The sequence below is a fragment of the Aegilops tauschii genome, chromosome 7, assembly GCF_002575655.3.
Source record: "Aegilops tauschii subsp. strangulata cultivar AL8/78 chromosome 7, Aet v6.0, whole genome shotgun sequence".
In the NCBI taxonomy this organism is placed as follows: Eukaryota; Viridiplantae; Streptophyta; class Magnoliopsida; order Poales; family Poaceae; genus Aegilops; species Aegilops tauschii.
In genome coordinates, this window is record NC_053041.3 from 508530349 (window position 1) to 508543645 (window position 13297).

Genomic DNA, 13297 nt, shown 5'->3' on the forward strand with positions numbered 1-13297 from the left:
AATTCAAATTTGAATTTGAATCGATTTTGAACTAACTCGAGATTAACAATAGTAACCGTGGTGATGTGGCAACATTAACGTGTTATTACTGTAGCCTAATTATCCGGGCGTCACAGAAAGTGACAACATAGGAGACTCTCCATATGAAAAACATGGTGCTACTTTGAAGCACAAGTGTGGAACTAGCATGCCCCTTCTCTCTTTATTTCTTTTATTTCTTTTCTTTATTTTTTCTCTCATTGTCCGGAGTCTCATACCGACTTGTAGGGGAATTATAGTCTTCATCATCCTTTCCTCACTGGGGCAATGCTCTAATAATGAATAATGATGATCATCACACTTCTATTTAATTTACTTACAACTCGATACCTATAACAAAATATGACTCTATATGAATGCCTCTGGCAGTTTACCAGGATTTGCAATGATCTAGCGTAAAATGTATGAAAAATGATGAACGGTGCCTGAGCCATAAATACTATGTCAACTATATGATCATGCAAAGCAATATGACAATGAATGCTCAAGTTATCAAAACAGAAGCGGTGGAAGTTGCATGGCAATATATCTCGGAATGGCTATGGAAAGGCCATAATAGGTAGGTATGGTGGCTGTTTTGAGGAAGATATAATAAGGCTTATGTGCGATAGAGCGTATCATATCACGGGGTTTGGATGCACCTGCGAAGTTTGCAACGACTCTCGAGGTGAGAAAGGGCAATGCACGGTACCGTTGAGGCTGAAAATTGCAGAAAGGTAAGAGTGCGTATAATCCATGGACTCACATTAGTCATAAAGAACTCATATACTTATTGTAAAAGTTTATGAGCCCTCGAAGCAAAGAACTACTACGCATGCCCCTAGGGTGGTAGGAAAAGACTATCGCTCGTCCCGACCGCCACTCATAAGGAAGACAATAAATAATAAAGCATGCTCCAACTTCAGAGCATAACGAGAGACTATACGTGCATGCTTCGGGAATCACAAACCTTAACACCAATATTTTTACTAACCACAACCGTTACTAGTACCTCCCACATATTCCATCTCTATATCGCAAAACTATTGCAAGGAATCAAACATATCATATTCAGTGATCCACAAGTTTTATGTAGGATTTTATGACTAACCATGCAAATGACCAATTCCTGTTGACTCTCTAAATAGATAAAAGTGAAGCATGAGAGTTTAATTCTTTCTACAAAAGACCATGCGCTAACAAATATAAGTGAAGCAAAAGAGCATTCTACAAATAACGGTTTTCTATGTGAAGAGAAACAGGCAATCCAAACTTCAAATGATATAAGTGAAGCACATGAAGCATTCTATAAAGCCATACTCAAAAGATACAAGTGAAGTGCAATGAGCATCCTATAAATCAACCATGGACTATCTCATACCAGCATGGTGCATAAAAGAAAAGTGAAAAATAAACACAAAAGTCGCTCCAAGATTTACACATATCACATGAACAAAACGAGAACGAAAACATACCGATACTTGTTGAAGAAAGATGGGATGCCTTTCGTGGCATCCCCAAGCTTATACGCTTGAGTCTCCTTGATATTTACTTGGGGTGCCTTGGGCATCCCCAAGCCTGAGCTCTTGCCTCTCCTCCTTCTCCTTATATCGAGACCTCCTCGATCTTTGATCACTTCATCCACACAAAACTCAATAGAAAGCTCGGTAAGATCCGTTAGTACAATAAAGCAAATCACTACTCTAAGTACTATTGCAAACCAATTCATATTTTGTTTTTGCATTGTAGCTACTGTATTATAACTTTTCCATGGCTTATACCACCGATAAAATGGATAGTTTCATCAAAACAAGCAAAACAATGCATCAAAAACATAATCTGTCCTAAACAGGACAGTTTGTAGCAATCTGAACCTCTACCAGACTTCTGGTACTCCAAAAATTCTGAAAAATTAGGACAAAATAAACAATTTTTATAGAAATACTATGCAGAAATTTTCAGAAACTTTCAACATTCCAGTAAAAAAATGGAAAATCACGCACTAGAGCCAAAGTTTCTGTTTTTGCACCGCACATACCAACAAGAAATCTACTCATCCTAAAGGCAATTCTTGGCATAATAATTTTACAATACAAAGGATTTGTACAAGGGGATAATTATTTTTGTTGAAAAGTTTCTGAAATTAAGATTCACAAAGTTTCCATGGGCATGAACAAAGTTCAAGGCTAGATCCCACTTTCACAATGCTCGTCCCTCTCACTTTCACTTTTCTTTTTGTGAAGTTTTAAGTACCCCTCTATATATTTTTGGTTTTAAAACTTTATAAAAGTACTCAATAGAAATAAATGACTCTCTAAAACTTCCGGGTTGTCTCCCTGGCAGCGCTTTCTTTAAAGCCATTAAGCTAGGCATAAAGTGCTCAAGTAGTGGATCCACCCGGATCCCAAGGTATATCAAAGCCAATTTTAATTAACAATGATTTGGCATTTAGTAGTGAGCACAAAGCAACATATATCATGCAATGATGAAGTCTAACTCTCTTCCTATGCATCGGCATGTCATAGAAGAACAATTCATGAACATCAAGTAAAGGCCAATACATAGCATAAGAAGTTTCTTGCAATTTTATCGTATTGGAAACATAAAGAGGCGGAGATCTAGTTCCTCTCTCATAATAATTGCAAGTAGGAGCAGCAAGCACATGCATATTATATTCATCAAAATCATCATGTGCAATAGTAAAACGCAACCCATCAATGTAATCCTTAATAATTAAGTGCAAATTTCTCCGATATAGTGTAGTTTGGAGAATTCAAAAAGATAATAGGACTATCATGTGTGGATGCCATAGCAACAATTTCATTCTTAACATAAGGAACTATAGCAAGTTCATCTCCATAATCATAATTCATATTGGCATCATGGCCACAAGCATCAAGTTCATCAAAAAGGGACTTCAAACGAATCCAAGGGATCATAGCAATTATCATAACATTCATCCTTCGGTAAGAACGAAGGGACATTAAACAATGTATGAGTTGAAGAGTCACTCTCATTAGATGGTGGGCACGGGTAGCTAATCCGTTCTTCCTCCGTTTGTTCTGCGCTTTGCTCATCATCTTTTTCATCCAATGAGCTCGCAGTTTCATCAATTTCGTCTTCCATAGACTCTTGCAAAATATTAGTCTCTTCTTGGACAGCGGAGACGTTCTCAATAAATACATCAATATTGTAATTGTATTTATAATTATCATAGCAATATTTAAGGATAGCAAAATTTCCAGGTCTATAAACTGAATCATCAAAATCTTCAAACTTTAAAAACAAAGATTCAATTTCATAAGCACCCTTAAATGCAGCAAATTCTTCTATTCGTTCCACATCATAGTAATCATATATACCATTAGCATAAGAAGCCAAGGTTTCATTATCTCTAAATTCACATGAAAAGGGGAGGTGTCGAGCCTTCATAGCAACAAGTATAATCATATCTCGAGCATAAATTCCAAGCATACCATTGCAACATTTCAATTTGATCCCACAAAAGTTTTCCTTTTTGAGTCAAGCGATAATCCCTAAAGTATTCACGTTGATCCAACGTTACTCCCATTATCAAATTGAATGGGGCTTTCTCAGGATTATCAAAGTAGTGCATAATATTTTTCACATAACGAGCATCGAGGGTTTTAGGAGGTTCCCCATCTCCATGAGTAGCAAGTACCGCTAATTTTTTTGGTGTTTCGTGTCCCATATCCATAACTAAAGATAGAGAACAACTTAGAATAGGAAATAAAAACTACTTAGTGATAAAGCAAACAAGCACACACGAGAATATTCATCCCACGCTATTGCTCCCCGCAACGGCACCAGAAAAAGGTCTTGGTAACCCACAAGTATAGGGGATCATTTGTAGCCTTCTTTGATAAATAAGAGTGTCGAACCCAACGAGGAGCTAAAGGTAGAACAAATATTCCCTCAAGTTCTATCGACCACCGATACAACTCTACGCACACTTGACGTTTGCTTTACCGAAAACAAGTATGAAACTATTTTGCAAAAATAAAACTATGAGTACTTTGAGAGAATAAAACTATGAATAAATTGTGAGATAATAAAAGTGGATAGCTTTTTTCAACAAGAAAGTCATTTGTCCCTAGGCAATCGATAACAAGTACCGGTAATCATTCTTGCAATTTTACATGAGGGAGAGGAATGAGCTAACATACTTTATCTACTTGGATCATATGTACTTATGATTAGACCCCTAGCAAGCATCCGCAACTACTAAAGACCATTAAGGTTGTGAAACCCAATCATAGCATTAAGTATCAAGTCCTCTTTACTCCAATACGCCATAACCCACTTATCCGCGTTTAGGCTGCTGTCACCCCCGCAACACTGAAAATAAGCAAACCATGAACATATTGCAACACCCTACAGCAGGGACCCCTCCGTTTGCGCGACACGGAGGGCACCATATAGGACATCACCATAAATAAAATATACAATCATACCAACCAAGATCACGATTAACCCATAGGACAAAACAAATCTACTCAAACTGAAGGAAATATGCCCTAGAGGCAATAATAAAGTTGTTATTTTATATTTCCTTATATCATGATAAATGTTTATGATTCATGCTAGAATTGTATTAACCGGAAACTTGATACATGTGTGGATACATAGACAAAACACCGTGTCCCTAGTAAGCCTCTACTAGACTAGCTGATTAATCAAAGATGGTTAAGTTTCCTAACAATAGACATGTGTTGTCATTTGATGAACGGGATCACATCATTAGCAGAATGATGTGATGGACAAGACCCATCCGTTAGCTTAGCATAATGATCGTTCAGTTTTAGTGCTATTGCTTTCTTCATGTCAAATACATATTCCTTCAACTATGAGATTATGCAACTCCCAGATACCGGAGGAATACCTTGTGTGCTATCAAACGTCACAACGTAACTGGGTGATTATAAAGATGCTCTACAGGTATCTCCGAAGGTGTTTGTTGGGTTGGCATATATCAAGATTAGGATTTGTCACTCCGAGTATCAGAGAGGTATCTCTGGGCCCTCTCGGTAATACACATCATAATCTTGCAAGCAAACGACTAAGGAGTTAGTCATGAGGTGATGTATTACAGAACGAGTAAAGAGACTTGCCGGTAACGAGGTTGAACTAGGTATGAGGATACCGACGATCGAATCTCGGGCAAGTAACATACCGATAGACAAAGGGAATAACATATGTTGTCATAGCGGTTCGACCGATAAAGATCTTCGTAGAATATGTATGAGCCAATATCACTACATGAAACAGATAATTTGCCGTCTGTGGGTCTCTTTGCCGTCTGCTTTTTGTCGGGGCAAATGGCAAAGAAAAAATTTGCCATCATCTACAGACGACAAAGAAAAACAGACGACAAAATAAACTTTGCCGTCTGCGAAAAAATCACAGACGGCAAAGAGCTCACTTTGCCGTCTGCCAAGGAAAACACAGACGACAAAAAAATCTCTGTCGTCTGTGTTAGTTTTGATAGACGGTAAAGAATCTTTGCCGTCTGTGTTATTTTGGCAGACGGCAAAGTGAGCTCTTTCCCGTCTGTATTGTTTTTCGCAGAGGGCAAAGAGAAAGCACACCACGCGGATCAATCACGTGGATCGATGACGTGGCACAAATCCAACGGCGCCCCCGCCAGCCTCTCTCTCTCTCATCCCACGATGCACACACCCCCACCCACCTACTGGCCCACAACCACCAACTCCCCTGCCTTATCCCTCACCCTCCAGTTCACTCCTCTGCCCACCCCCTCTCTCTTTCTCTTCGCTCGACGCCAGCCCACCGCTCGATGCCACCCTCGCCTAACTAGCAGTCGCCGCTGCGTGTGCCCTCCTCCGCGCGCCGCCCGCCTCTGCCGGCTCCACCCTCCTCCGCTCGGCTCGGCCCGCGCCACCCGCATCTGCGGGCCGCCCGCCTCCGCCGGCATCTGTGCTCCCGCCAGCGCCGCCCCCCGCCTCCGCTCGGCTCCGCCAGCGCCGTCCCCCGCCTCCGCTCGGCTCGGCCCGCGCCGTCCCCCGCCTCGTCTCGGATTTGCCCGCATCGTCCGCCCGCCTCCGCCAGGCTCCGACAAGACCCCGCACCACCTCACGGCTAGCGCCCTGGACTGCAGCGAGGCAACGGCGCCCGGCTGCTTCGGCGATCCCTTCGGACTGCAGCGAGGCAACGGCGACCGACGACGGCAAGGCTCAACCGTGCAGGAGCTTTCAAGGACTCGATTACTTTTTTCTTTCTCTGTTTAGGATCCTCCCTGCATTACTCAAGTAATGCTTTGTAATTTCTTGGTTACTTTGGGCCCCGTAGTAGCATGCATTGTACCGACATGTTCTAATATGCACTGTACCGCCATGTTATTCTTAATAATGCAGTTCTCGGGTCTTCCAGGTCCTTCTTGTCCAAAAAGCCATGGAAAGTGGCAAGAAACGGCCAAGCCATATCTTTTTTTTATTAAAATAATTCTTTTTTTGTGTGGAACAAAAATCCTTTGCCGTCTATGTGTATTTGAGGCTGACGGCAAAGATGGATTTTGGCAGACGGCAAAGGTACTTTTCTTTGCCGTCAGTTTTTATGCAGGTTGATAGCAAAAACGGTTATGGCTGACGGCAAAGACTTTGTCGTCTGCCCGATAAAAAGCTAACAGCAAAGCAGCCTTTGCCGGCATCCTCTTTGCCGTCACTCTTCGCCGTCAGTCGGCTGACAGCAAACTCTTTGCCGTCTGTATTTTGCTCTTTGCCGTCTGTATTTTGCTCTTTGCCGTCTGTACTTCCCAGACAGCAAACTAGCTGATTCCTGTAGTGTATGAGCATCTAGGTTCTGCTGTTGGTTATTGATCGGAGAGGTGTCGTGGTCATGACTACATAATTCCCGAACCCGCAGGGTCACACATTTAACATTCATTGATGCTAGAGTAGTATTGGGATATTTGATGAGTGGTAACCAAATGTTTTTCAGAGTCCTGGATGAGATCCCAGATGTCACGAGGAGTCTCGGAATGGTCGAGAGGAAAAGATTTATATATGGGAAGTCATATTTTGGGTTCCGGAAAAAGATGCAGTTTTTTCGGTATTGTACCAGGAAGCTTCTAGAAGGTTCTGGAGGATTCTGGAGGGGTCCGGAAGTTCACAAGTGGTTCCAGCACGACCCAAGAGCTAGCATGGGCTGCGGGGAGGCGCCCTGTCCTTATTGGGCTAGGCGCACCAAGACCTCAAAAGCCCATGTGGCTAGGGAAGGCAAATACGGAAGGAGTCCTAGTAGGAGTCCTCTCCCCCTTAGCTGCGCCCTAGGTCTTGGAGGGGCTGTTTACCATGCCCCTCCACCTATATATAGAGGGGAGGGGTGCCCCAAGAGAACACACTAATACGTCTCCAACGTATTTATAATTTTTGATTGTTCCATGATATTATATTATCTGTTTTGGATGTTTATTGGGCTTTAATATGCTCTTCTATATTATTTTTGGGACTAACCTATTAACCGGAGGCCCAGTGCCAGTTTCTGTTTTTTGCCTATTTCAGTGTTTCGCAGAAAAGGAATATCAAACAGAATCCAAAGGGAACGAAACCTTCGCGAGGATCTTTCTTGGAACAAACGCAATCCAGGAGACTTGGAGTGGAAGTCAGAGATGCAACGAGGCGGCCATGAGGCAGGAGGGCGCGCCCAGGGGGTAGGCGCGCCCCCACCCTTTTGGGCCCCTCGTAGCTCCACCGACGTACTTCTTTCGCCTATATATACCCTTGTACCCTAAAAACATCCAAGAGAGCCACGAAACCACTTTTCCACCGCCGCAACCTTCTGTACCCGTGAGATCCCATCTTGGGGCCTTTTCCGGCGCTTCGCCGAAGGGGGAATCGATCACGGAGGGCTTCTACATCAACACCATAGCCTCTCTGATGATGTGTGAGTAGTTTACCACAGACCTTCGGGTCCATAGTTATTAGCTAGATGGCTTCTTCTCTCTCTTTGGTTCTCAATACAAAGTTCTCCTCCATGTTCTTGGAGATCTATTTGATGTAATATTCTTTTGTGGTGTGTTTGCTGAGATCTGATGAATTGTGGATTTCTGATCAAGTTTATCTATGAACAATATTTGGTTCTTATCTGAATTCTTATATGCATGATTTGTTATCTTTGCAAGTCCCTTTGAATTATCGGTTTAGTTTGGCCTACTAGATTGATCTTTCTTGCAATGGGATAAGTGCTTAGCTTTGGGTTCAATCTTGCGGTGTCCTTTCCCAGTGCCAGTAGGGGCAGCAAGGCACGTATTGTATTGTTGCCATCGAGGATAAAAAGATGGGATTTATATCATATTGCTTGAGTTTATCCCTCTACATCATGTCATCTTGCCTAATGCATTACTATGTTCTTATGAACTTAATACTCTAGATGCATGCTGGATAGCGGTCGATGTGTGGAGTAATAGTAGTAGATGCAGAATCGTTTTGGTCTACTTGACGCAGACGTGATGCCTATATTCATGATCATGCCTAGATATTCTCATAACTACGCGCTTTTCTATCAATTTCTCGGCAGTAATTTGTTCACCCACCGTAATATATGTTATCTTGAGAGAAGCCACTAGTGAAACCTATGGCCCCCGGGTCTATTCTACATCATATAAGTTTCCGATCTATGATTCTAGTTTACTATTTATTTTATTTTGCAATATTTACTTTCCAATCTATACAACAAAAATTCCAAAAATATTTATCTTAGTATCTTTATCAGAGGTCACTTTTGCAAGTGGCCATGAAGGGATTGACAACGCCTTTATCGCGTTGGTTGCAAGGTTCTTGATTGTTGGTGCAGGTACTAGGCGACTTGCGTGTAATCTCCTACTGGATTGATACCTTGGTTCTCAAAAACTGAGGGAAATACTTACGCTACTTTGTTGCATCACCCTTTCCTCTTCAAGGAAACCAACGCATGCTCAAGAGGTAGCTAGAAGATTTCTGGCGCCGTTGCTGGGGAGATCTATGCTCAAGTCAAGACATACCAAGTACCCATCACAAACCCTTCTCCCTCGCATTACATTATTTGCCATTCGCCTCTCGTTTTCCTCTCCCCACTTCTAAAACGATTTTCGAAAAGATTTGCCTTTTCTTTGCCCTTCTTCTGTTCGATCTTGTGTTACCATGTGCCTTCTTTTTGCTTGCATCTTCACTTGCTAAAAGTTTATGGATCCTCATCCGCTTGCCAATCTTTTTAAGAGATCCAATTATGATCAACCAACTGCTAGTAAGTTGAGTGCACTAGATTATCCTTATGGAGTTTTGCTTGAAATCCGTGAATCTAAAAATTGTGATGAAGTGCTTTATAGAGTGATTCACGATAGCTCCTTGAATGAAAAACATGATTGCAATGATGTTATTATAAATTCTATTAATGTCAATTGTGCTAATAATATGCAAAACCCTAAGCTTGGGGATGCTAGTTTTGCTATGTCCACTACTTGTTGCAATGATCATGATGAGGGTGATTCTTCTTATGATCTTGAAAATTCATTCGAGCCCCATGATGAATATGAGATTGATAATAATGTTTGCAATAATATTAAAAGTGGGTTTGGAAGAGTGTCAACTTTAGATCCCACACATTTGGAGAATGTTCAATCTTATGAAATTTTTGATAAAAGTGGGTTTGGAGAGGTCATGACTTTAGTTAATGTTAATCCCACTATTTTGGAAGCGTGTCAACTTTGCATGCATGTGGATCGTGTTGAAAATATTTTATATGATAGCTATATTGTTGAATCTGATTATGATCCTACATGTAATTATGATGAGAGAGGAAAATATGATTGTAGAAATTTTCATGTTACAAAATTACCTCTCGTTATGTTGAGATTGCTATTGTTTCTTTCTTCTTCCTTGCATATGGTAGTTTTTGCTTGCCTTGATAATTTGTTTGCTTATAAAATGCCTATGCATAGGAAGTATGTTAGACTTAAGTGTGTTTGTCACATGTTTTATAATGCTCTCTTTGTGCTTCAATTCTTGTCTTTCATGTGAGCATCATTGAAATTTTCAATGCCTAGCTAGGGGCATTAAACGATAGCGCTTGTTGGTACGCAACCCAATTTTATTGTTTTTCTTGCTTTTTGTTCCTGTTTAGTAATAAATAATTCATCTATCCTCTGATTACATGTTGTTTTATGTTTTAATTCGTGTTTGTGCCAAGTAGAACCTTTGGGAAGACATGGGTGAAGTCTTTGCAATCTTGCTGTAAAAAACAGAAACTTTTGCGCTCACGAGATTAGATGCCATTTTTTACTGGAGAGTGCTTTTAAGTTGATTATTTTTTCAGATGATTAATAGACAAATTCCTCACGTCCACCAATTTATTCCAGAATTTTTCAAGTTCCATAAGTATTTGTTTGATACAGATTGCTACAGACTGTTCTGTTTTTCGTGTGTTGTTTGCTTATTTTGATGAATCTATGGCTAGTATCGGGAGGCTTGTACCATAGAGAAGTTGGAATACAGTAGGTTTAACACCAATATAAATAAATAATGAATTCATTACAGTACCTTAAAGTGGTGGTTTGTTTTCATATACTAACGGAGCTCATGAGATTTTCTGTTTAAGTTTTGTGTTGTGAAGTTTTCAAGTTTTTGGGTAAAGATTTGATGGATTTTGGAATAAGGAGTAGCACGAGCCTAAGATTGGGGTTAACCAAGGCTCCCCAAGGTAAAATTCAAGGACAACCAAAAGCCTAAGCTTGGGGATGCCCCGGAAGGCATCCCCTCTTTCGTCTTCGTCTATCGGTACCTTTACTTGAGGCTATATTTTTATTCACCACATGATATGTGTTTTGCTTGGAGCGTCTTGTATGATTTGAGTCTTTGATTTTTAGTTTACCACAATCATCCTTGCTGTACACACCTTTTGGGAGACACACACATGAATCGGAATTTATTAGAATACTCTATGTGCTTCACTTATATCTTTTGAGCTACATAATTTTGCTCTAGTACTTCACTTATATCTTTTTAGAGCACGGTGGTGGTTTTATTTTATAGAAATTTTTTATCTCTCATGCTTCACTTATATTATTTTGAGATTCTTTTAGAACAGCATGGTAATTTGCTTTGGCTATAAAATTAGTCCTAATATGATAGGCATCTAAGATGGGTATAATAAAAACTTTCATATAGAGTGCATTGAATACTATGAGAAGTTTGATACTTGATGATTGTTTTGAGATATGAAGATGGTGATATTAGAGTCATGCTAGTTGAGTATTTGTGAATTTGAGAAATACTTGTGTTGAGGTTTGCAAGTCCCGTAGCATGCACGTATGGTAACCGTTGTGTAACAAATTTGAAGCATGAGGTGTTTCTTTGATTGTCCTCCTTATGAGTGCTGTCGGGGACGAGCGATGGTCTTTTCCTACCAATCTATCCCCCTAGGAGCATGCGCGTAGTGCTAGGTTTTGATGACTTGTAGATTTTTGCGATAAGTATGTGAGTTCTTTATGACTAAAGTTGAGTCCATGGATTATACACACTCTCACCCTTCCATCATTGCTACCCTCTTCGGTACCGTGCATTGCCCTTTCTCACCTGGAGAGTTGGTGCAAACTTCGCCGGTGCATCCAAACCCCGTGATATGATACACTCTATCACACATAAGCCTCCTTACATCTTCCTCAAAACAGCCACCATACCTACCTATTATGGCATTTCCATAGCCATTCCGAGATATATTGCCATGCAACTTTCCACCGTTCCGTTTATTATGACACGCTTCATCATTGTCATATTGCCTTGCATGATCATGTAGTTGACATCGTATTTGTGACAAAACCACCATTCATAATTTTTCATACATGTCACTCTTGAGTCATTGCCCATCCTGGTACACCGCTGGAGGCACTCATATAGAGTCATATTTTGTTGTAATCTTTGAGTTGTAAATAAATAGAAGTGTGATGATCATCATTATTAGAGCATTGTCCCGTGTGAGGAAAAAAAGAGAAAGGCAAAAAAAGAGAGAAGGCCCAAAAAAAGAGAGAAAGGCCAAAAAAAAGAGAAGGCCCAAAAAAAGAGAGAAAAAGAGAGAAGGGACAATGTTACTATCCTTTTTCCACACTTGTGTTTCAAAGTAGCACCATGATCTTCATGATAGAGAGTCTCTTATTTTGTCACTTTCATTTACTAGTGGGAGATTTTCATTATAGAACTTGGCTTGTATATTCCAACAATCGGCTTCCTCAAAATGCCCTAGGTCTTCGTGAGCAAGCAAGTTGGATGCACACCCACTAGTTTCTTTTGTTGAGCTTTCATACATTTATAGCTCTAGTGCATCCGTTGCATGGCAATCCCTACTGCTCCCATTGACATCAATTGACGGGCATCTCCATAGCCCATTGATTAGCCGCGTCGATGTGATACTTTCTCCTTTTTTGTCTTATCCACATAACCTCCATCATCATAGTCTGTTCCACCTATAGTGCTATGTCCATGGCTAGCGCTCATGTATTGCGTGAAAGTTGAAAAAGTTTGAGAATACTAAAGTATGAAACAATTGCTTGGCTTGTCATCGGGGCTGTGCATGATTTGAGCATTTTGTGTAACGAAGATGGAGCATAACCAAACTATATGATTTTGTAGGGATGAACTTTCTTTGGCCATGTTATCTTGAGAAGACATGATTACTTTGTTAGTATGCTTGAAGTATTATTATTTTTATGTTAATATTAAACTTTTGTCTTGAATCTTTCGGATCTGAACATTCATGACACAATAAAGAAAATTACATTGAAAATTATGTTAGGTAGCCCCACATCAAAAATTCTATTTTTATCATTTACCTACTCGAGGACGAGCAAGAATTAAGCTTGGGGATGCTGATACGTCTCCAACATATCTATAATTTTTGATTGTTCCATGCTATTATATTATCTGTTTTGGATGTTTAATGGGCTTTACTATGCTCTTTTATATTATTTTTGGGACTAACCTATTAACCGGAGGCCCAGTGCTAGCTTCTGTTTTTTTGCCTATTTCAGTGTTTTGCAGAAAAGGAATATCAAACGGAACGTACCCTTCGCGAGGATCTTTCATGGAACAAGCGCAATCCAGGAGACTTGGAGTGGAAGTCAGAGACGCAATGAGGCGGCCACGAGGCAGGAGGGCCCGCCCCCCACTCTCGTGGGCCCCTCGTAGCTCCACCGACGTAATTCTTTCGCCTATATATACCCCTGTACCCTAAAAACATCCAAGAGAGCCACGAAACCACTTTTCCACCACCG